We start from the raw sequence: 24750 nt of genomic DNA on the forward strand, positions 1-24750 counted from the left end.
CCTTGCAGTCCACGGCGGTGGTGCAGCTGTGAAGCAGCCCGTTAGTATGTTATCATTGGTGCTCATGTAGAACACTGTGAGGGCCTTCGGGTACAGGCCAATTTTCTTCAGCCTCCTGAGGTTGAAGAGTCGCTGTCGTGCCTTCTTCACCAAGGTGTCAGTATGGTTTGATCATTTCAGAGCCTTGGAGATGTGTACTTTGAGGAACTTGAAGTTTTCGACAGTCTCCATGGCAGCCGTGTTGATAAGGATGTGGGAGTGCCCATCCTTGTTTGGTGATGTTGGAGGAGAGGTTGTTTACCTGGCACCACACCGTCAGAGTGCCTTCCTCCTCCCTGAAGGCCGTCTTAACGTGGTTGGTAATCAGGCCTACTACTGTCGTGTCGTCAGCTAACTTGATGATGGAGTTGGACCTGTGTGAGGCCACACAGTCGTGGGTATACAGGGAGTACAGGAGGGGACTGAGGAGGCACCCTTGTGGGGCTCCTGTGTTGATGACCAGTGTGGAGGAGGTAATGTTGCCTACTTTAACCACCTGGGGGCGGGCCGTCAGGAAGTCCAAGACACAGTTGCATAGGGAGGAGTTCAGTTCCAGGGCCGTGAGCTTTGTGGTGAACTTAGAGGGCACTATAGTAGTGAAGGCCGAGCTGTAGTCAAGGAAAAGCATCCTCACATATGCATTTATTTTGGCCAGGTGGGTGAGGGCAGTATGCAGACCATAACGCAAAATATGCTGATTTCTCCCTCGCCACCAAAACCTCAGTCACTTCTTCGTCTTCCTTTGCCTCCCATCTGGTTTCCACTAGATTCCATAGCCACAAAGTCAGATTCCATAGCCACGTTCTGCCTCGCGAATGATGTCATTAATTTCTTAAAGAGAGAGGGCACCCTTTTGAAAATAAGAGATTGCTTTTTCTATGCAAATGTAGTTCATCAGTACAATGAAATAATATGTTCTCTTAGTATTTGCCAATAAAATATGTCCTAAATGGAAGGGATTGTTTGTCATCTGTAGCCCCATGAAATCAGCTGAAACAAGCTCAATAACTCAATGCATGCACACACTTCTTTTAGATAATATGCATTCACCTGTATTGTGAACAGACCTTAGCTACATCTTAATTTACCCAGTTTATCAATAGAGATTTACCATTAAAAAAATAATAATATATAATAATGATACTGACCTATGATTGAACAGAGCAGTAGCTCTCTCTAGATCAAGTGACTTCTGTTAAAATGCCTTTTTTTGTGGTATCATTTTGGTATTGAGCATTGTGATGGTATCAAGCACTGTGATACTAAGCTTGGTATCAGTATTGAAGTCTACATTCAAAACTAATGCATACAGCCAAAGCAATGCTGGAATGGATTCAGAACAAGAACGGGAAAGTCCTTGTGTGGCCCAGCCAAAGCCTAGACTTGAATCCAATTGAAAATCTGTGGAAAGACTTGAAGATTGCTGTTCACCGCTGCTCCCCATCTAACTTGACAGAATTTGAGTAAATCTGCAATGAAGAATGGGAGAACATCCCCAAATACAGATGTAAAAGGCTGATACAGACAGGACGAGTCAAAGCTGTAATCGCAGCCAAAGGTGCTTCTGTTGACTCAGGGGTGTGAATACTTATGTAAATTAGATATTTCTGTATACAGTTGAAGTCAGAAGTTTACATACACCTTAGCCAAATACATTTAAACTCAGTTTTTCACAATTCCTGACATTTACTCCTAGTAACAATTCCCTGTCTTAGGTCAGGTATGATCAGCACTTCATTTTAAGAATGTGAAATGTCAGAATAATAGTAGAGAGTGATTTATTTAAGCTTTTATTTCTTTCATCACATTCCCAATGGGTCAGAAGTTTACATACACTCAATTTGTATTTGGTAGCATTGCCTTTAAATTGTTTAACTTGGGTCTAACATTTTGGGTTGCCTTCTACAAGCTTCCCACAATAAGTTGGATGAATTTTGGCCCATTCCTCCAGACAGAGCTGGTGTAACTGAGCCAGGTTTGTAGGCCTCCTTACTCGCACACTCTTTTTCAGTTCTGCCCACAAATGTTCTATAGGATTGATGTCAGGGCTTTGTGATGGCCACTCCAATAGCTTGGCTTTGTTGTCCTGAAACCATTTTGCCACAACTTTAGAAGCATGCTTGGTGTCATTGTTCATTTGGAAGACCCATTTGCGACCAAGCTTTAACTTCCTGACTGATGTCTTGAGATGTTGCTTCTATATATCCACATAATTTTCCTACCTCATGATGCCATCTATTTTGTGAAGTGCACCAGTCCCTCCTGCAGCAAAGCACCCCCACAACATGATGCTGCCACCCCTGTGCTTCACGGTTGGGATGGTGTTCTTCGGCTTGCCAGCCTCCCCCTTTTTCTTCCAAACATAACGATGGTCATTATGGCCAAACAGTTCTATTTCTGTTTCATCAGACCAGTGGACATTTCTCCAAAAAGTATGATCTTAGTCCCCATGTGCAGTTGGAAACCGTATTCTGGCTTTTTTTTATGGCAGTGTTGGAGCAGTGGCTTCTCCTTGCTGAGCGGCCTTTCAGGTTATGTCGATATAGGGCTATTGACTCAAATGATGTCAATTAACCAATCAGAAGCTTCTTAAGACATTACATACTTTAAAAAAAAAATTCCAAGCTGTTTAAAGGCACAATCAACTTAGTGTATGTAAACGTCTGACCCGCTGGAATTGTGATACAGTGAATTATAAGTGAAATAATCTGTCTGTAAACAATTGTTGGAAAAATGACTTGTGTCATGCACAAAGTAGATGACTTGCCAAAACTATAGTGTGTTAACAAGTGTGGTTGAGTGGTTGAAAAATGAGTTTTAATGACTCCAACCTAAGTGTATGTAACTTCCAACTTCAACTGTACATTTGCAAACATTTCTAAACCATGTTTTCACTTTGTCATTATGGGGTATTGTGTGTAGATGGGTGAGAGAAAAATATATATTTAATCCATTTTGAATTCAGGCTATAACACAACAAAATGTGGAATAAGTCAAAGGGTTGGAATAGTTTTTGAAGGCACTGTATGCAAACATACACACACACACACACACACCAACATAAATAAGGCCAGTATGTAAGCAGTACACACACATATACACGCGTTCACACGCACACACACACACACACACACACACACACACACACACACACACACACACACACACACACACACACACACAGACCACCAGCCTGTGACAGGGTCCTCCGGGGAGCTGAGGTGCAGAGGCATAAAATTGACTCACCCAGACGGTCACCACACACACACACGAGCACGCACCCAGAGCCGTCACATAACATCACAGCCTAGCCAGCCGTCAGATAGCATCAGGCCCATGCCTATAGACCACTGCTGACAGGTGTGTCCGCCAGTCACGCATAGCCAACACCAACCAGACCTTCACCCCTGTGTCTGTGTGTCTTTGTGTCTGCGTATCTATGTGCAACTAGCTCTCATAGTCTCATGTCAGAATTAGACGTTTATCCATGTTTCTCAAACATCAAATGTAGAAGTTGTTGCAAATGTCAAATTTTGAAGTGTTTAAGGTTAAGTTTAGGCTTTAACTCCAAAATCTTTAGGTTACGGTAAGGGTTAAGGTTAAGATCAAAAACAACTTCCTATCACTGTATTTGAACTTGAAACCTTTGGAATCAGACACAGATGCGTATGTTCATCTGCCATCCCTGTTTACAATTCTATAGCAAAACCCGAACCTACTTGAAGGTAACAACTTTCACTATCCCAATGTCCTCAGACATGGATGGACGTCGAATACTGACTTGTATCCCGGGTGACCTGACTTTTCTGTGTGTGCATGTGTGTGTGTCTCTGTGTGTCTCTGTGTGTTTATGCTCTGTGTGTGTCTCTCTGTGTGTCTATGCTCTGTGTGTGTGTCTCTGTGTGTCTATGCTCTGTGTGTGTGTCTCTGTGTCTCTGTGTGTTTATGCTCTGTGTGTGTGTCTCTGTGTGTCTCTGTGTGTCTATGCTCTGTGTCTGTGTCTCTGTGTGTCTCCGTGTGTCTATGCTCTGTGTGTGTGTCTCTGTGTGTCTCTGTGTTTCTATGCTCTGTGTGTGTCTCTGTGTGTCTCTGTGTGTCTATGCTCTGTGTGTGTGTCTCTGTGTGTCTCTGTGTGTGTGTCTCTGTGTGTCTATGTTCTGTGTGTGTGTCTCTGTGTGTCTCTGTGTGTCTATGCTCTGTGTGTGTGTCTCTGTGTGTCTATGCTCTGTGTGTCCTGGTCTGCGCGTCACAGGAGGTTGGTGGCACCTTAACTGAGGAGGACGGGCTCGTGGTAATGGCTGGAGCGGTATAGGTGGAATGGCATCAAATACATCAACATGCTTGGTTTGAGAAGTAGAGGAGGGAGGTATGAGAAAGAGACAGAGGCTCCGTTTCAGACATTATTATGAGCCGTTCTCCCCTCAGCAGCCTCCACTGGTGTGCGTGTGAGTGTCTGCGTGTGTGTGACCCTTGCCTGACAGGCAGCCCTGCCTCGCACTACAGGGAGGGGACAGAGGGGCCGTCATGCCATACTGGGCCCCAGTCATGTCAGGGCTAATATACTGCACTGTATGCAGGGAGAGACGCTGCTGTGAATACTATATGGGACGCTACAGCAATGCAGTGAATTAGATGGAAGATTTTCGGTAAAACGCTGCTGCTTCCATCAATACCATCTAAGAACTGAATTATGTTGGATCAGTGCTTGAGGAAATGTATACTTTTCTGTTATCATCCACTATCCACATAGAAATGTCCACCAAGACATATATGCTAAACAAAAATGTAAACGCATCATGCAACAATTTCAAAGATATTGCTGGGTTACAGTTCATATGAGGAAGCCAGATAAATGAAATAAATTCAGTAGAAGCTGATTTATGGATCTTACATGACTGGGCAGGGGCGCATTGAATTATCTGGCAACAGCTCTAGTGGACATTCCTGCAGTCATCATGACCATTTCACACTCCCTCTAAACTTTAGACATGTGTGGCACATTTTAGAGTGGCCTTTTATTGTCTCCAGCACAAGGTGCACCTGTGTAATGACCATGCTGTTTAATCTGCTTCTTGATATGTCACACCTGTCAGGTCGATTGATTATCTTGACAAAGGAGAAATGCTCACCAACAGGGATGTAAACAAATTGGTGCATAACATTTTTAAAAAATGTGTTTTTTGCACATATGGAACATTTCTGGGATCTTTAATTTCTGTGTGTGTGTGTGTGTGTGTGTGTGTGTGTGTGTGTGTGTGTGTGTGTGTGTGTGTGTGTGTGTGTGTGTAGGAATGGGGCAGAGGAGACCAGAGGGCAGCAGTAGTATGGACTGTGTAAACATATCAGATAGGAGCGCCCCTCACACTCCAAATCAGCCCTGGAGCAATCCTAACCCCAAAGAACTCCAGTGTTAAGAACAACAAGAGATCCATAATTGTAATGAATATCTCAATTACTTTTTACAATTTGTTCACAAACAAACACACACATGCATACAGACACACACACATACACGCGCCAACACACACACACACACACACACACACACACACTGGCCGCTACAAAGCCCACACAGTGCTTTTACAGATCAAATAATCCTCCATTCCATCTGTTACATGTTTCTCCAACACAGACGAAGGGTGCCCAGCAGACCTTGAGATACAGGCACAGCAATGAGTGAAATAATGATTTTCTGAAATATGGACGCTCATTATCCCTGAGGAAACGGAATAAAATAAGTGGCAGTATAGGCTATAGAGACCTACTGATACTCAAAACAGACACGAAGTGTCATGTATGCTAAACTGAAAATGTGATATAGGTTTGTATATAGATGTTGGTGTTTTTGTGGTGTGTATTTGTAGTATTTCCTGTTTTGTGTCTAAAGGGTGATATTCAGTGTAGCATCTTAATGGCAGCGAGGCAGAGCAAAGGAATGTAGAGTCTGTTATGCAAGATGGAAATGAGCTTGCCACGCTTTGCTGTACAGAGCTATTTTAAAACGGCTCACATCAGAAAACTCTGGGCCAAGCGGGAAAATGAGGTCACTACAAGAGTGGGGCAGTACCTTCTTTTGGGATGAAACAGAGACCGTGGTAAAAAAAAAAAGAAGAGAAGACTGTAGCAGTGTAGGCCTACTCTGGGTGGATTTATATACACTGAATCTATGAAAGGAATAATTTGTTTGGCATTATGAGCAAAGAGGTGAGACTTATGTGAAATGAGATCCTTCCTAACAATTTGCTTCATGTTTAAGTGGAAGCATTAGGGAAAGTATCGGCAGGTTTCGTTTGGGAATGGGAGGATGGGGAGCACATGGAAGGAGAGGAAATTAAGAGAGAGAGCACATATGGCATAGGAAGAGAGAAAGAGAGAGTTGTAAAAGGATAGAGATGTGAATACAGAAAGATATAGAGAGTGGAGGGAGGTAGAGAGAAGGAGACAGAGACAGAGGGGTGGAGAAGTAGGGGAGGGAGGTATGAGAAAGAGACAGAGGGCTTGAGAGGGGCCCTGGTGGTGTCGTGTCAGCGGTTTCTGGGGATGTGGGTGAGGCCCCCAGGTACCAGGTGGAACTGCCCTACTTTGAGGAGCTGTATCTGTCCTCTAGCACTCTTCCAATCCCAACCAACACACTCTTTCTCTCCCTCCCTCTCTGTGTGTCTTTCTCTCCCTCCCCCTCTCTCTGGCTCTCTCTATATCTGTCTCGATCTGTCTATCTCTGTCTGTGAGTGTGTTTGTTTGTGTGTGTGCATGTCTGTAGAAAATGTCGGGTTATCCAATACAAGGCATCACGTATAATCTATGAGGAAGTAAGTGTACTATAGGCTGAGTTTATAGACTACATCCAACCTCCTCACTTTGCCAAATAGTCAATTGTAAAAACTGTTTTGTATACATTGAGTGCACAAAACATTAGGAAGATCTGCTCTTTCCATGACTTAGACTGAGCAGGTAAATCCAGGTGAAAGCTATGATCCCTTATTGATGTCAGTGTAGATGAAAGGCAGGAGACAGGTTAAATGATGTTTAAGCCTTGAGACAACTGCGACATGGATTGTGCATGTGTGCCATTGAGAGGGTGAGTGGGTAAGACAAGTGCCTTTGAACTGGGTATGGTAGTCGGTGCCAGGCCACTGGTTTGAGTGTGTCAAGAACTGCAACGCTGCTGGTTCCATTCCTCCAGCTCCAACAATGTATTGGAATATACTGTAGTCTGATGACAGCAGTGGAGGCTGCTGAGGGGAGGACGGCTCATAGTAATTGCTGAAATGGAGGGAATTGAATGGTACTGTATAAAATACGTTTGGAAACCATTCCATTCACACCATCCCAGCCAATTAAACACCTCTCCAGACATTATTATGAGCCCTCCTCCCCTCAGCAGCCTCCACTGGATGACAGGTAAATGTTGTTCTTTGTCTCCACACCAGTCACACTCTTCACACTAGCATGTGTAGGCTAACGTCGCTAAAGGGTCAACCACACTCTGCCCTGTTAGGGACGTGTTAATGTAACCAGTGGCAATCCTGACAACAGCACACCTGCTCTGATTGTTATATAGGTGTTTTTTCATCATGTGTGGCCTTGTTGTAGGGTTGAAACAAAGGTTTATCAGTTCAACATCACAAGTGGCTAACCATTCACATCTCTGCAATAATGTACTCATTATAACAGTAAACAGTCGAAACAGGATTATTGAAGTGTAGTTCCATAACAATGGGTTTGTTTGTTTGGATACATTTGGTCGTATCTCATTCAGCCAGATATAGTTTCTAAGCTTCTAACTAAGAAATCACCTTGTCTTTTTTTGAAGAGGGTGCATGATTGTGTGTTGTTCAGTGGAACCTGTCTGCGCTGGGTTTACCGATACATTTGTTTCTTTAAACTGCAGCTGTCTTCCCCCATGAAGGGCTCCAAAAAGTGGCTTGAAAACAAATCGATCGCTTATTCTTACCAGCCCAATCTCACCACTTCAAAGGGAGTTTTGACACATCATCAAAAATAAGTGCACGCCAATTGTTGTCTGAAACAAACATAGCAGCATTCCTCAGTTCAGAGTTTGATTTGTCTAGTCGAGGCAGGTAGTAAGTGGTCAAATTGAACCCAAATCATTAAAACATATGTTGGCCAAACAATGGCTCCCTGTCTAGAACCTGCTACTGTACTATTGATCTGAGCTGTGTGTGTGTGTGTGTGTGTGTGTGTGTGTGTGTGTGTGTGTGTGTGTGTGTGTGTGTGTGTTATGAAGCTGTGTTGGGATGAGCCTGTCATTCCTAAGGAGGCTAGTGAGCGCTCCTGTCCTGTCATCCTGTGACACCTCTCATTTGCTGCTATCCTCTGAACCGGAGCCGAAGGCTGGGGCCAGGCCACCCTCAGACACACAATGACTCAAACACCGTCACATCCAACAGTCCAGACACACACACACACAGCAGAAGCAGCAGCAGCTCTAGTTTTGAATTTTCGCATACACAAAATTAAATGTATTTGTTTGGCATCTATTTAAGAAGGAACATCATTGGGAACACATTCTCTTTTACAATAATGACCCAGTAAAGTCTGCATGACTTTTCACTTTTTCCATAATTGTTCGAGGGCTGTTTTGATTGTATGTTCTGCATGTAACATAGTCCTCCTAAGTTTTATACTGAAGCTGCCTCATTGGCCAGGTCTCCCTTGGAAGAGATTCATGGATTGTTTGATGGAGGTAAAGGTTAAATCAAATAAGAAAAGAATCCATGCATGTATCCACTACATGCACAGCCATATTCAACAGTCATTCCTTCTTCCCCCTCCATGCCTCCTCCTCCCACAATCTGTCCATTCATCCCATCTGGTGTCACTTGCCATTATCAATTACCCATTAGACAGTGTAATATTCGCCCAATATTGCCACCGCGCAACTGGGAGATTTTACAGTGATCAAAACCGACAAATCCGATTTGAAGACCAGACACACATAAGGAGCGGGCGCCCTCCCCAATCTAACTAATGAATAATGGATTGGCGTCTTCTAATCGTTTTCCAATGTCGCACCGCTTTCCCCCAGCCAAGCACGAGGTAGGGGGGATTACCTTCTCCCTTCATTTTCCACATTTTTTTTTTTTTTTCCTCTTCCCTCTTTCTTTCAAGTGACAGAAGCACGCACCTCAAGTGTAACAGACACCTAATAGGAAGAGGTTAAAAAAAAGCCAGCAGGCACGCTGGGATTAGCATGTCTGAGATATTTTAGCGATGCCTCTCTCTCTCACAAAGTCACACGGTTGCCTCGCTCTCAGAAGGTATGTGTAGGTGGAAGGACGGGGGAATAGAGAAAACACTACAGGTGAGGCTTACAGGGACAAATATTAAAAAATGCTGTCCCACCATTTGGTCGGTCCTCTGTTAGCAAAGCAAGCTAAATACTGATTATGATCAACTTAAACACGTATAATTGATTACCATCAGTGACAACACTCAGATATCGGATTGATCATAATGATATTATGAAGTTAACAGGCTTAACCGCAGGCCCCTATGCACTTTTTTTAAGTTCTCTGAGCTGCGTTTGTTTACTTAACGGTAGAAGGCCAAACCAGGTTATGAAAATTCTTATTTACGCCTGCCTGCCTGTCTGTCTGCTTGTGTGAAATAGGTCAGTGCAGCTCCTGAAATGGAACAGCCCTCGCACTGCTAATACCTTCGTTGGCTTGAATTTGTGCTGGCTAACGCTCTGAAAACATAACCCAGGAGGAATGTGACCAATCCAGCTCCTATCCACTGCATTATCAGCCAGCCACAGCCAGTGTAACTCATGCAGATGTGTCTGGTAGTGACAACGTTGGATGGTCGTGGGTGCTGGGTGCCAGCCCAGCCCTGATTAGGTGAGTGGTGTCCCAGGTGATGAATGCCCGTGGGGACTTGTTGTGCCACAAGGTGAAAGTGTCCATTAATCACTGAGCTCCTCCGCTCTCCTGGCTTTCCCATTACCCTGCACACGCTCCAACAGGCCTGATTGGTTTTTAATTGGCCTGCCCTCCAGGAAATACATCATGTTTCCCCCCAGAAAGCCAGGAGACGTGGGGCTGCTATAGGGTCGCTTCCGTCCCAGAGAGGAAAGGGCTGGAGAGGAGAGGATAGCGAGGTAATGTGTTCTTAGACAGATGACCAATTCCAAATCAACACCCATAGTCCTATTCCTCTAGGCACCTCTGGTAAAATCTCCAATGATTGGATAGGTATTAGTAATCTGCTAGCTTAATCTGGCACTCTAATAAGATTTTACAACCAACTATCCATATGTGGGGAAGTTTGGTGGACTCACTCATCAGCACATTGACTCTTAAGCCTTACAGAAACCTGGCATGAACCAGTGAGGCACACTAGAGCCCACTTTCTCACATCACTGAAGGACCAGTATTGACAGAATTTACCTTGGATTTATCCTATCACAAAACCAGCCGAACCACAACATTCAGTGATCGCAAGAGCACATCAATGTCTCTTCAACATCCAGCCAGTGGTTTACGAGTGGACATAGTCATAATTCAACTGTTTAAAATTATCCAGACCACGGCCTAATTGATTTTATCCTGGTTATGAATCATCATAAGCATAAACCTCCATCCCTCATCATTCTGATGTACAGTATATGTAGTTTATAAATACAGTGTGCGTCAGATACTGTGTCATGGGCGGTGCTCTGAGGGGGCTAGCTAGCTGTAAGCTTGTTTATCTGTCTCCACAGGGGGATTGTGTGATCCTCTCCTGGGCGGTGTAGATAGGCCCTTGGGTGGCCTGGGGTAAACACGTTCTACAGGGAGGAACACCCTCATCCAGGACCTTATTCATTAACTCACAATCAGACAGACACACTGTCATGTGACCGCTCTAGTACAACTATAGACATTGTGTAATTAGCATGTGCCGCCTTCCAGAGAAATATCAGCACGTGGCCTATTCCAGAGGATGTCGGATTTGCACCGGATCCACTTGTCCAAACTGTCCCCTGTAATTCTTGATGGTTTTTTCATTGAATTGAGTAGGCCTATGTGACGGAATCCTGGTGGTTTCTATTGTGGGCGTGGAAATATTTCAACATTGTGTCTAGACGATAAAAGGCTACAACGATCACTTATGCTTGACTGACAAACGTATAGGCGTCCCCATAGGTCTAACACTTAAACTTAGGAAATGTTAGACGTCCCTCCTAATGAAAAGGCCCCTCATCATGCTGAGGTGAGCTGCTGGACTACGCACTTGCACTTGATATACGCTTATGGATGAGAAAGTGAACTTGCCATTTCCAAACAAATAGCTCAGTGGGGAATGGGGATTCCCTGCTTTGTGAGAGTTTCATTAAATAGGCCTAGGCACTATCATTTTTATTGCACATTTAATTAAAATGTCGCAAAGCTCAATTTCAATTAATTGGCACAAAACGTGCGTCAGAGCTTGCATAGCACAGGTAGTGGTCGCCTAAATTCACAGTAGTAAACTAGGCCTAATATATAGGCTAGCATGCGGATGGTGGATTAGGCATAATAGCCCAGCCTATGAATTCACTTCTAATTTACACACCATCCCTGTTCCCTTCTTACACAATTCATGCATCTCCGCTGGCATCCCCCACTAACCTCTCTCTCTTCCATCCTCTGTATTCCTTTAAAGCTCTTAAACAATTCTCCTAGCCCAATGCTTGTCCCAGAAGTGGCAATATATAGTAGTTTGGTCACTTATTTTGAGCAATTAAAAATATATATGCAGTGCCTGCAGAAAGGATTTTGTTGGGTTACAGCCTGAATTCAAAATGGATTGAAAAAATAAAAAATAAAAAATATCACCCATCACACACATTATTTTTGAAATATTTGCTAATTTATTGGAAATTAAATACAGAAATATTTGATTGACATAAGTATTCACACCCCTTGGTCAATACTTTGTAGAAGCACCTTTGGCAACGATTACAGCTGTGAGTGTTTTGGGGTAAGTCTCTAAGAGCTTTGCACACATGGATTGTACAATATTTGCTGATTATTATTTTAAAAATTATTCAAGCTCTGGCAAGATGATTGTTGATCATTTCTAGATAGCCATTTTCAAGTCTTGCCATAGATTTTCAAGGTGATTTAAGTTAAAACTGTAACTAGGCAACTCAGGAACATTCAATGTTGTCTTGGTAAGCAACTCCAGTGTAGATTTGGCCTTGTGTTTTTGGTTATTGTCCTGCTGAAAGGCTATTTGGTCTTCCAGTGTCTGTGGTAAGCAGACAGAACCAGGTTTTCCTCTAGGATTTTGCCTGTGCTTATAGCTGTATTCCGTTTATTTGTATCCTAAAAAACTCCCTGGTCCTTGCCGATGACAAGCATACCCATAACATGATGCAGCCACCACCATGCTTGAAAACATGAAGAGTTGTACTAAGTGATGTGTTGTGTTGCATTTTCCCCAAACATAACGCTCTATTTCTTAGCTATTTTTGTTGCAGTATTACTTACGTGCCCTGCTGCACGTTTCTCATATCACTGCCATTAAACTCTGTAAATGTTTTAAAATCACCATTGGCCTCATGGTGAAATCCCTGAGCAGTTTCCTGTCTCTCCGGCAACTTAGTTAGGAAGGATGCCTGTATCTTTGTAGTGACTGGGTGTATTGATACACCATCCAAAGCCAAATTAATAACTTCACTTTGCTCAAAGGGATATTCAGCGTCTGCTTTTAAAAAAAAAATGCACACATCTACCAATCGGTGCCCTTCTTTGCAAGGCATTCAAAAACATCCCCGGTCTTTGTGGTTGAATCTGTGCTTGAAATTCACTACTCGATTTGAGGGACCTTACAGATAAGTGTATGTGTGGGGTACAGATATGGGGTAGTCATTCAAAAATCATGTTAACCACTATTATTGAACATGGACCGAGTCCATGCAACTTATTATGTGATTTGTTAAGCACATTTTTACTCCTGAACTTATTTAGGCTTGCCATAACAAAGGGGTTGAATACTTATTGACTCAAGACATTTCAGCTTGACATTTTTTATTCATTTCAAAAATGTTCTAGCTACAAAATGTCACTGTGACATTATGGGGTCTTGTGTGTGACACCAAATCTAAATGTAATAAAATGTTAATTCAGGCTGTAACACAACAAAATGTGGAAAGAGTAAAGGGGTGTGGCTACTTTCTGAAGACACAGTATTGCAATAAACGGGAATCCTCTGTTCTCCCTGCTCCCAATATTTATGTTTACAATTAAATGTATTACATCAGAATGCCCAATGTTAGAATGTTTCCAATCAAATGTATGTATTAAGTTACAAAGTGTTCCTATCAGTCTAATTTGCATTAACATTATGATTGGATGATAGCTGTGATCAAATCCTCCGATCTCCCCGAGGTCATTAATGACAGAATGTTCAAATTTGAAGATTGTTGTAAGGCCAGTCTCTTTGGCAATGACAAGGAGTGGCAATGAGTGGAATGTTAGCTACAGAGACTGATACTCAGGCTAATGCCAATCTCACTTTGTTAGGGTGACAGTTTGCACACAGTCATACTAACCTCCTCCACCACATTAGACAATCTAACATTTGCACACAGTCATGCTAGCAGACTTATAACGCCCTATAGCTGTGGTTCCCACCCTTTTCTATTCAGGGGACCACCAAATCACCTTCTAAAGCTCTTGAGGACCATCATTTGCAGAGTAACGTTATATTTTAATATAAAATATCTCAGCGATCGAATTAAGAATCAATTTTATCAGTGAATGTAACAGATTATAAAACAGTTTGGATCCTGGATGCTGTTTGGGGGATGACAGGGAGTTGTTTATTCATCACAATCCCTGCCCACTCGGCACACATTGGTTGAATTATCGTTGTTTCTACGTCATTTCAACCACATTATGTTGAACCAATGTGGAATAGATGTTGAATGAACGTCTGTGCCCACTAGGTGGGTAATGCCTGTTAACCCTTGCACAGACAGGCTAACTGGCGTGACCCATGACCCATGACCCAGTTAAATAAAAATACATTTAAAGAACAGTTCCATTAAAATAGTCAGTGTGCATCCACTGTCCCACAGCCCAGCCAGGCAGTCCTAGCTAGCGTGTTGCTATGTGACCCAACTACCCAGCACAAAGAATGATATTAGTTTGGCTGTGTGACCTCCTTCTACTGACCTCAGACAAGCTAACATTACCTTAGTCATGCTATCATCTTTAACCCAGCACAGACAGGCTAACGTGTAGCTATATGACCCAGTAGGTTTAGCATTTATAGAATTCCCATGAGGCCTAATGCTCATTCATTAGTCTGCTGAGAGGTGGGGACATGCTACTCACACGCAAGCCTGGAGATCCTTAGACACATACACAGGCAAGGACGCATGCACGCACATACACACTACCCCACACACACAATATGGTGTAAAGAATTAAAGATGCATGTCTTGGACATGTGTTTCAGTTTCAACCCACTGGAGTGATGCAGTCATTATTGTAGAGATACATAATTACTTTCCCAGCTACCAGGAATAGAAATATAGAAACTGCTAACAACGGTTCAGAGGTTATTCTGTGCAGATGTTGTTTTGTAAGAAGTCAGTAAAGAAAGTATAATTTTTATGGCACTAATACGCTCTGCCCACGATAGCGGACCTTTAATCAACGAAACCTATTATTTTATCCAGACACTCCAACAGCACTCAATCAACAAAAGCAATGTTATTATCAGGAAGAAATAGACATCAATGGTATTTAAATAAATAAATTGATTATTCAAAATTGATTAAAAGCAAACTTTCTTAATTACTTTTTGAATCCAAACAAATGTTCTTGATAAGAACCTCAGCACTTAAGATAAGAACCTCAACACTTCCATGTCCTGTAATTTCACAGTGATGTGGCCGAAGGAAGAAGGAAACCACACACTGCTCTTGATAGTATCACCGATATTTAACAAGCTTACATATCGGCCACACGGCCGACACAGTAATGTTGCCGAAAGTGACCCGGTATATTTTCAAATCCCACTGACTTTCTGTCTGGCCTCCAGAGACTGTTCTGATTTTGTGGGATCCTTGAGATGCTGAGGGTGAATGAATAAGAGGACCGCTGCATAAAGGGATGGATATTGGAGACACATATTTCCCTCAGATTACACAGACCCACAAAAGAATTCGAAAACAAACCCGATTTTGATAAACTCACAAGTCTACTGGGTGAAATACCTGTTAATAGACCTGTTATCACAAGAAAAGGGCAACCAGTGAAGAACAAACACCATTGTAAATATAACCAATATTAATGCTTATTTATTTTCCCTTTGGCAACTTTAACCATTTGTACATCGTTATCAACACGGTATATATACAGTGGAAGTCTGATGTTTACATACACCTTAGCCAAATACATTTAAACTCCATTTAATCCTAGTAACAATTCCCTGTCTTAGGTCAGGTAGGATCACCATTTATTTTAAGAATGTGAAATGTCAGAATAATAGTGGAGAGAATGATTTCAGCTTTTATTTCTTTCATCACATTCCCAGTTGGTCAGAAGTTTATATAAACTGAATTAGTATTTGGTAGAATTGCCTTTAAATTGTTTAACTTGGGTCAAAGGTTTCAGGTAGCCTTCCACAAGCTTCCCACAATAAGTTGGGTGAATTTTGGCCCATTCCTCCTGACAGAGCTGGTGTACCTGAGTCAGGTTTGTAGTCCTCCTTGCTCGCACAAGCTTTTTCAGTTCTGCCCCAAATTTTTCTATGGGATTGAGGTCAGGGCTTTGTGATGGCCAGGTACCTGCCTCAGGTTTGTATGCCTCTTTGCTTGCACACGCTGTCCCTCCTGCAGTGCACCAGTCCATCCTGCAGCAAAGCACCCCCACAACATGATGCTGCCACCCCCATGCTTCACAGTTGGGATGGTGTTCTTCAGCTTGCATGCAAGCATCCCCCTTTTCTCTCTGAACATAACGATGGTCATTATGGCCAAACAGATCTATTTTTGTTTCAGCAGACCAGAGGACATTTCTCCCCAAATTACGATCTTTGTCCCCACGTGCAGTTGCAAAAACATAGTCTGTTTTTTTTTCTGGCAGTTTTGGAGCAGTGGCTTCTTCCTTGCTGAGTGGCCTTTCAGGTTATGTCGATATAGGACTCGTTTTACTGTGGATATAGATGCTTTTGTACCTGTTTCCTCCAGAATCTTCACAAGGTCATTTGCTGTTGTTCAGGGATTGATTTGCACTTTTCGCACCACAGTATGTTAATTTCTAGGAGACAGAATGCGTCTCCTTCCTTAGTGGTATGACGGCTGCGTGGTCCTATGTGTTTATACTTGCGTACTCTTGTTTGTACAGATGAATGTGGTACCTTCTGGCGTTTGGAATTGGATTTTCCCATGATGTCAAGCAAAGAGGCACTGAGTTTGAAGGTAGGCCTTGAAATACATCCACAGGTACACCTCCAATTGACTCAAATGATGTCAATTAGCCTATCAGAAGCTTCTAAAGCTATGACATCATTTTCTGGAATTTTCTAAGCTGTTTAAAAGCACAGTCAACTTAGTGTATGTAAACTTCTGACCCACTGGAATTGTTATAAGTGAAATAATATGTCTGTCAACAATTGTTGGAAAGATTACTTGTGTCATGCACAAAGTTGATGTCCTAACCAGAAATCTGTGAAGTGGTTGAAAAACGAGTTTTAAGGACTCCAACCTAAGTATATGTAAACTTACGACTTCAACTGTACATTCAGCAATGACTACGTTCTATAGCCAACTGAAGAAGTTGAACTATAACAATTTAAATGCATTATTTTGTTTGATTAGCCTTAGTGTATGTAATCTTCCGACTTCAACTGTACATATATGACATTTGTAATGTCTTTAGTCTTTTGGAACTTCTGTGAGTGTAATGTTTACTGTTAATTTGTATTGTTTATTTCACTTTTGTATATTATCTACTTCACTTGCTTTGGCAACGTTAACATATGTTTCCCATGCCAATAAAGCCCCTTGAATTTAATTTAATTGGATAAAGGGAGGGGGTTCCCGGGGAAATGGTTACACTGAGAGCCAGGGAGCGTGCCATCCCTCTATAATTTAATCACATTTGGCTGTCTCACTGTCCTCATCCTGCACAGCAAAGCACGTTAGGCACCGCAGTGAGACATACAGTCTTTATATCTCTCTCTCTCTCTCTCTCTCTCTCTCTCTCTCTCTCTCTCGCTCTCGCTCTCTCTCTCTCTCTCTCTCGCTCTCTCTCTCTCTCTCTCGCTCTCGCTCTCACTCTCTCTCGTACAGGGTTGGGTAGTAACTGATTACACATTGTAATCAGATTACACTAACTTTTGAAAAATGAGATGATTACTTCTTGGATTACTTTTAAATTCAGAATGGATACATTATGTCACCTTTCTGTTTCCCCAATGACATTCAATTCAGCGTTGAAAAAAGGCGCACGTTTAAGTTTGCTCCACCTGAGCGAGTCTGACCACAAGTCAGAGATCACTATGATGACACACCACGTGTTTAAAGGATCCTTCTTTCTTCTTCTAATGCCTCTTAAAGGGAAAGTAAATTTAAAAAATACTGAAAGTAATCCAAATATGTTAATGAGTTTGGGTCATCAAAAAGTTGCGTTACTGATTACAATATTGGACAGGTACTGTAACTAGTAACTGTAAGAGATTACATCTATAAAGAACCCTACCCACCTCTGCACACAAACCATCACACTGAACACGGTCTCATGATAAGCAATACCTTTCCTTTCTCATCCAGTAACCTGAAAATTCTCCAGAACATCCTTTCAACATGCGGCAGGTCTCCTCACAATGACAAGCAATGACAAGAAAACACTACTTTTCTCTGGAACCCATTAGATTCCCATTTCTACATTTACAGACATTTGTAGACATAATTATCACTTTCTTCATTATTCAAAAACAAAAGGCAATTGTTGTTAGAACATCCGTCGAACAAAAATAGGACTGACAGTTCATTTTCTCTCAGAGCTTTGTTGTTAAGGTCTGTTTTCTTCACCCTGATAAACAGATTGCAGCGCTTCAGCCTTCTGCTCTGTGCCATGGTGGAGATCACCAGCCCAGACTATACATCAGCATGTTGTTTTCCCACATGCGAGCCAGAGAAGGTGTGTAGGAGGAATTGAGCCCAAAAGGACAGGGACGTATGTGTGAACAGTCTGGTGTGTGTGTGTGTGCGTGTGCGTGTGTGTGTCTGTGAATGTGTGTGTGGGACTTCGTGAGCCCGGACAGTTGTGGCTAAGTCACGAGAACAGGAACTTCTTGCCAGTGTGCGTTTATATGAGAATTAATAGTATTGTGCATTTAAATATAATAATGTAATACATCATATGTAATTTTAGGAAGATTTCTAACAACAAGACAACACACTGATTTTGCCAAAATAAAAATAGCATAATAGAAAAAGACTGGAGTTAAAGTACGGAAAGCTTTGTACCACCAAAACAACTTATTCCCATAAACTGCATAATGTTGAGGGACAACCCATTCATTACAAGCAAAGCGTATGTCTCCCATTTGTTATTATTAGTTAGCCATTTGTGTGGATTCAAAACAATGCAACACTGCCTCTGAAATGTAACATTTCCTTTCAAAGTTAGCTGTATGCTATAGAATTATAACAATATAGAGCAGTCAAAGGGCAAAACAATATCTGCAACGAAATAAAAAGTGAATATCAACTATATCAAAATCCAGCCAAAAGTTAAAAATATCCAAAAGCAGTGCAACACTGTACTTGCCATTCAATCAAACAACTTAGCTAAACAAAGCTTGGCATCATGGCTTCCAAACCAAAGCACATTATGCAGAGAGTACACATATTTCTATAAATATTCAAAATATCTATAAAATATCTGTAATACCTGAAACTCAAGCATTTCAAGGAAGGGGATTTTTGTAATACTGCATAGTTCACTATCCTACCTAACAAATATCCTCCTCTCAATTTTATAGCTATAAGTCTCTTTTGACAATTTACTCCTATCAAACTCACTTAATATTGACAGAAGCCAAAGTGCTCACACGAAGAAGGAAAGAAGAGTAACCCACCAGTCTCAAAATGCAGTCTTCTCTCAAACTTTTTTATGCTCCAGTAAGTCTGTCCTCCTTTCTTTTTTGCTCTCTTTCTTTCTCTCTCTCTACTTCTCTTTTTCTCTCACTCGTTCTTTTCCCCTCATACACTCATAGTGCTCCCTACAAACTTCTCCTCTCCTCCTGTATGCAAATAATTTTTATGACTTGAGAGTCGGCTGGAGACAAGGGAACAAGGGAGAGAGAGAGGAGAGGGAAGAGACCGAGCAAGGGAGAGGGAAGGAGGAGAAGAGATAAATGGTTGAAGGCAGACGACCAATGGGCCTGGAGATTAATGGAAAAAAAGGAATGAGGGCAGCACCAATGAGGCAAAGCGAAGGGGCGAGAAAGAGATGGAGGGAGGAGAGGCAGGGAAGGAAACGATGGTGAGAGTGCACAGCCGAGAGGAGAGACAGCGGAAGAAAGAGTGGAGTGGCAGACAGAGAGAGAGAGAGGGGAAAAGAGAAGCAAAGGACATGCATGGCAGGGGCTAGCTACCCCACTGTGACGGAGGGACTGCAGCAAAGGAGAGAACAGAAGAGAAGGGAGAGAAGGAGAAGTGTGTGGCTTACCGTAGTGTTACTGGCATCCTCAGACATCCACGCAGACAGACTCCTCACCCTGTGAGACGCACACGGCACAGCACACCGTACCGAGATTGATGAATACCAAAAACATCAAAGAAGAACGCCAAGCCGCCTGGTACCCTAAAGCAAGTGTGCGTCTGTGAGTGTATGTATGTGTGAGAGCGTGTGCTTGCTGGGAAGAGAAAGAAAGGGTTGAGGAAGACTAAAAATACTGTCACTTCTCTCTGTTCCAGCCTGAATTTGTTCTCTCGCTCTCGCTCTCTGTATATGTATGTATATGAGTAGAACATGTATCCCTGTTTCTCTACCTCTCCCACAATCTAGCTCTACTGCTCTCTCTCTCTCTCTCTTTCTCTTTCTGCCTCTCTCTCGCTCCTACAACTATTCAGGATTGCAGACTGTCTGCTCCCAGCGTCAGTTCTTCCCACGGGCCCTGGGTCTCAGGAGGGAGGGAGGGAGGGGGGGACAAGTCTGTGGTTCAGCTGTAAGGGGAACCTTGAGCAGTAAGATGGTAGAATATAGAGGAAGGCTGCTGAATTGTAGTTCACACAGTTAATTAAGGCTGTTTTCCAGGCTGGGCTTTAAAATGAACTATGTTGAGCAGCAGCATGGTGGAGGAGACAAGATAAATCACTTGGGAAGCAGGCTAGCCTTGTTCTCAGCCAATACAGGGAGTCAGGAGAACCTATTGGCCCAAACCGAGGACATATTTACAGTATAATCATGTCCTGTCGTAGAGTGCTGACATTCATAGCCACTCTTGTGTGAATGAAAAGTGAATAACAGTACATGAATTTTCATATTTACCCAGATATGCAAATGAAGGTATGCTAATTTGGTCCCTGAGACATCACCATAATTAGATTAGAAATGAGATTCATTTCATACCGGCAGAAGTGCTAATTCGACTGGTGAGTTTGAATGAATTGCCAAAGTAGCTATTAGTAAAAAGGATTCCTAAAGGGTTCTTCGGCTGTCCCCATAGGAGAACCCTTTATGGTTCCAGGTAGAACCCTTTTCGCTTCCATGCAGAACTCCTTTGGGCTCCATGTAAGACCCTCTGTGGAAAGGGATCTACATGGATCTCAAAAGGGTTCTACCTGGAACCAAAATTGATTCTTCAAAGGGTCCTCCTATGGGGACAGCCGAAGAACCCTTTTAGGTTCAAAGCACCTTTTTTTTCTAAGAGTGTAGCTTGGGACAACAACAGAGTGGTAATACCACGAGAGAACATAGGCTGGATATTATTCCATTCATTTTTTTTCCACCAATCTTTACATTGTTCATATTCAAAAGAATAGTTTTAGGAAAATACACGAGGACAAGAGAAAATAAGAAAACATACTAAATATTTTGCTCTTTGAGTATAGCCTATCTACAGTATGATAGATTAATCTAATATTCTGTTTTGATCACCAAAATAACAATTAACAAATCATACATTTAGTAGAATCAACAAGCAGAGAGCTTTCTTTAGTAATGCTGCCAGGCTAGCAGTGAGTGACTAGGCATGATAAGTACTCCAGTGGATTGGGACATGGGAGCCCTGAGGGGACTCAGTATTATCATTTCAAATTCGTATTTGGGTATGTTAATGCCAATCAAGCACAATTAATTTACTTTGCAGTCAGGGGTCATAAACAAATAAACAAAAATGTAAAATAATGTGTGTTTTAAAAATAACAATTTATTTGACTGAAATAATAAGAAAATCATCAGATCAAATCATGAATGTTTAAATTAATTTATAAAGCAACCAACAGCTTTATATTTTCAACCCCTTCCGTGCGCTGGAGGCTAGTGAAAGCTTCAAATTGAGGACAGTTAACCAGCATCTCGTCATTGAGTTGTAGGTTATAATTGGTAGATTGTGTGCTTTGCTGTCAGATAAGGAGATCTTTCTCCTAGTGACCCGTGCATTTCAGTATTCCCGGGTACTGTAGGCTGTACAGTAGGTCCCTCTCACGTCGCAGTAAGTCCCTCTCACCAGAGACAGGAGGCGGCGGCAGACAGCTCCAGGTGCTGAAAAGAACAGAAGGGAATACGAGGGAGAAACCTGCGGCAAATCACCACGTCAAACTCAAGCCGTGGAATGATGGTAAGAGGAGGACGAGAAAGAAATAGCGGACAGCACACACACGAGAGGCGGGATAGAGCTGGAGACTTGAGCGGGTGAGACGAGTGGAGTAACAGTCAAACCCGAGCCAGTAGATTTCACGCGCACAAAGGCAGCTGGACCCAAATCCCTCCCGTAATCACGTTAATGAGATTAATCAGCAAATTAGCAGCAGTCAAATGTCAGAACGGGCCGTGGAAAGCCGACGAGAGAGTAATTAACGGAGCCCAGTGACGGCGAAAGCGCCTCCATCAGAAAAGAAGTGGCGGATATCCCCTAATTCTTACTCTAACGGGACAGGGTGGGTGTTGTGCTAGACGAAGTAGCCCAATTAATCCCCCCAAAAGTAGGTCAAGTTGTGAACAGCACACCTAGCCTCCAAAAAACAGTTCAATAAATGAAAATAAAACCCCAAACCGGAAATAACCCCAGTGATAAATTAATATTGCAGTTCCCTAAAGGGCATGGTCAGTGGCGTAGCCCAGTTAAGCGGGCCTCTGCAAGGTCAAGGCTGTTTTTAGAGCTCAGGGATTCTTGAAAGAAGGGACAGTCTCAAATAGTTGTCTTAATATTATCAACATTTGAAATATATGTTTTGATAGACCAAAGTATCAGTCAAGGAACAACCTCCCCCAAAACATTTTGTCATGAAGTGCAACTAACTGGATTTATGTCAACTCCATCAGACACCATAAAAGGCATTTTATTTTTTTACAGTTATTGTCCAACAATTGTTTAAAAGCCTTGGTTGTTATATTATTCAAATATGTAATACAAATCTTCAAACATATCTATTTTTTTGGTTTTATACTGTATCACTATTAAATACTTCAGGGCTAATTTCGTTAGTATTTTGGCATGTTTTCTAGATTTAGAACATAAAACATGTATAATGCAAACCTTATCACTCAGATATAGCACAGCAAATACTCAAATTGTTTAAGTGTATGTTGCAGAACAGTGATTATAGTATTTGTTCACAATATTGACCAAAATAACGATTTTAGGGGGGTCACCCATCAATTACAGAGTTCCTACTGAAAACAGACAGATTTTTCCCTCTAAAAATGCAATTAAATGTAGCATACAGTACCAGTCAAAAGTTTGAACACACCTACTCATTCAAGGGTTTTTCTTTATTTTTAATATTTTCTATATTGTAGAATAATAGTGAAGACATCAAAACTATGAAATAACTAATAAATAATAATGTATTTTATATTTGAGATTCTTCAAAGTAGCCACCCTTTGCCTTGATGACAGCTTTGCACACTTTGGCATTCTCTCAACCAGCTTCATGAGGTTGTCACCTGGAATGCATTTCAATTAACAGGTGTGCCTTGTTAAAAGTTAATTTGTGAAATTTATTTCCTTCTTAATGCATTTGAGCCAATCAGTTGTGTTGTGACATGGAAGGGGTGGGAAAAGACCAAGTCTCTATTATGGTGAGAACAGCTCAAATAAGCAAAGATAAATGAAGGTCATTCAATCTGGAAAATTTCAAGAACTTTGAAAGTTTCTTCAAGTGCAGTCACAAAACCACCAAGAACTATGATGTAACTGGCTCTCAGGAAAGGAAAACCCAGAATTACCTCTGATGCAGAGGATACGTTCATTAGAGTTACCAGCCTCAGATTGCAGCCCAAATAAATGCTTCACAGAGTTCAAGTAACAGAGACATCTCAACATCAACTGTTCAGAGGAGACTGCGTGAATCAGGCCTTCATGGCTGAATTGCTGCAAAGAAACCACTACTAAAGGACACCAATAAGAAGAGACTTGCTTGGGTCAAGAAATACGTGCAATGGACATTAGACCGGTAAAATCTGTCCTTTGGTCTGATGAGTCCAAATGACCCAAAACACACTTCCAGGCTGTGTAAGGGCTATTTGATCAAGAAGGAGAGTGATGGAGTGCTGCATCAGATGACCTGGCCTCCACAATCACCCGACCTCAACCCAATTTAGGTGGTTTTGGATGAGTTGGACTGCAGAGCGAAGGATAAACAGCCAACAAGAGATCTGCATATGTGGGAACTCCTTCAAGACTGTTGGAAAAGCATTCCTCATGAAGCTGGTTGAGAGGATGCCGAAGTGTGCAAAGCTGTTATCAAGGAAAAGGGTGGCTACTTTGAAGAATCTCAAAAATAAAATATATTTGGACTTGTTTACACTTTTTTGGTTACTACATGATTCCATATGTGTTATTTCACAGTTTTGATATCTTCACTATTATTCTACAATGTAGAAAATAGTCAAAATTAAGAAAAACTATTGAATGAGTAGGTATGTATAAACTTTTGACTGGTACTGTCAATGAAACATAGTGAAGCTGTCAAGTCCTGACCTTAGTTCTTTTTTTATGTCTCTATTTCAGTTTGGTCAGGGCGTGAGTTGGGGTGGGCATTCTATGTGTTGTTCTATGTTTTTGTATTTCTGTGTTTGGCCTGGTATGGTTCCCAATCAGAGGCAGCTGTTTTTCGTTGTCTCTGATTGAGAACCATACTTAGGCAGCCTGTTTTCCCACTATGATTTGTGGGTAGTTGTTTCCTGCTTTGTGTTTTTGTCACCTAATCGGACTGTTTTGGTTTTGTCGTGGTTTCTCCTTTGTTATTTTTGTGTTCAGTTTAATAAATTATAACATGAACACTTACCACGCTGCGCATTGGTCCTATCCTTCATACTCCTCCTCAGAAGAGGAGGAAAACCGTTACAGAAGCCCCAAAATTGCCCTCGCTAGAAGCCTGTGTTTCAGACATAAGGAAGTGGATGGCTGCAAACTTTCTACTTTTAAACTCTGACAAAACAGAGATGCTTGTTCTAGGTCCCAAGAAACAAAGAGACAATTAATCTTAATGGTTGTACAGTCGTCTCAAATAAAACTGTGAAGGACCTCGGT

General features: G+C 42.0%; 1 protein-coding gene across 15 annotated transcripts in view; it reads right to left on the minus strand.

Moving 5' to 3' along the window:
* LOC110505383 (myelin transcription factor 1-like protein) overlaps positions 1-20159 on the minus strand; it is a 138877-nt gene extending 118718 nt beyond the window's left edge. For 3 of the 15 annotated variants that reach the window (XR_005039510.1, XR_005039511.1, XM_036962455.1), the window contains exon 1: positions 19129-19314. The gene's annotated coding sequence lies outside the window, so the exon portion shown is untranslated. Of the gene's footprint in view, positions 1-19128; positions 19316-19721 lie in introns of those variants that run through there. The other 12 variants (XM_036962444.1, XM_036962446.1, XM_036962450.1 and 9 more) reach the window with 6 other exon arrangements.
* Between the last annotated feature and the right edge of the window lie 4591 nt (positions 20160-24750).

This window comes from Oncorhynchus mykiss, chromosome 25 (genome assembly GCF_013265735.2).
Source record: "Oncorhynchus mykiss isolate Arlee chromosome 25, USDA_OmykA_1.1, whole genome shotgun sequence".
NCBI classification, from domain to species: domain Eukaryota; kingdom Metazoa; phylum Chordata; class Actinopteri; order Salmoniformes; family Salmonidae; genus Oncorhynchus; species Oncorhynchus mykiss.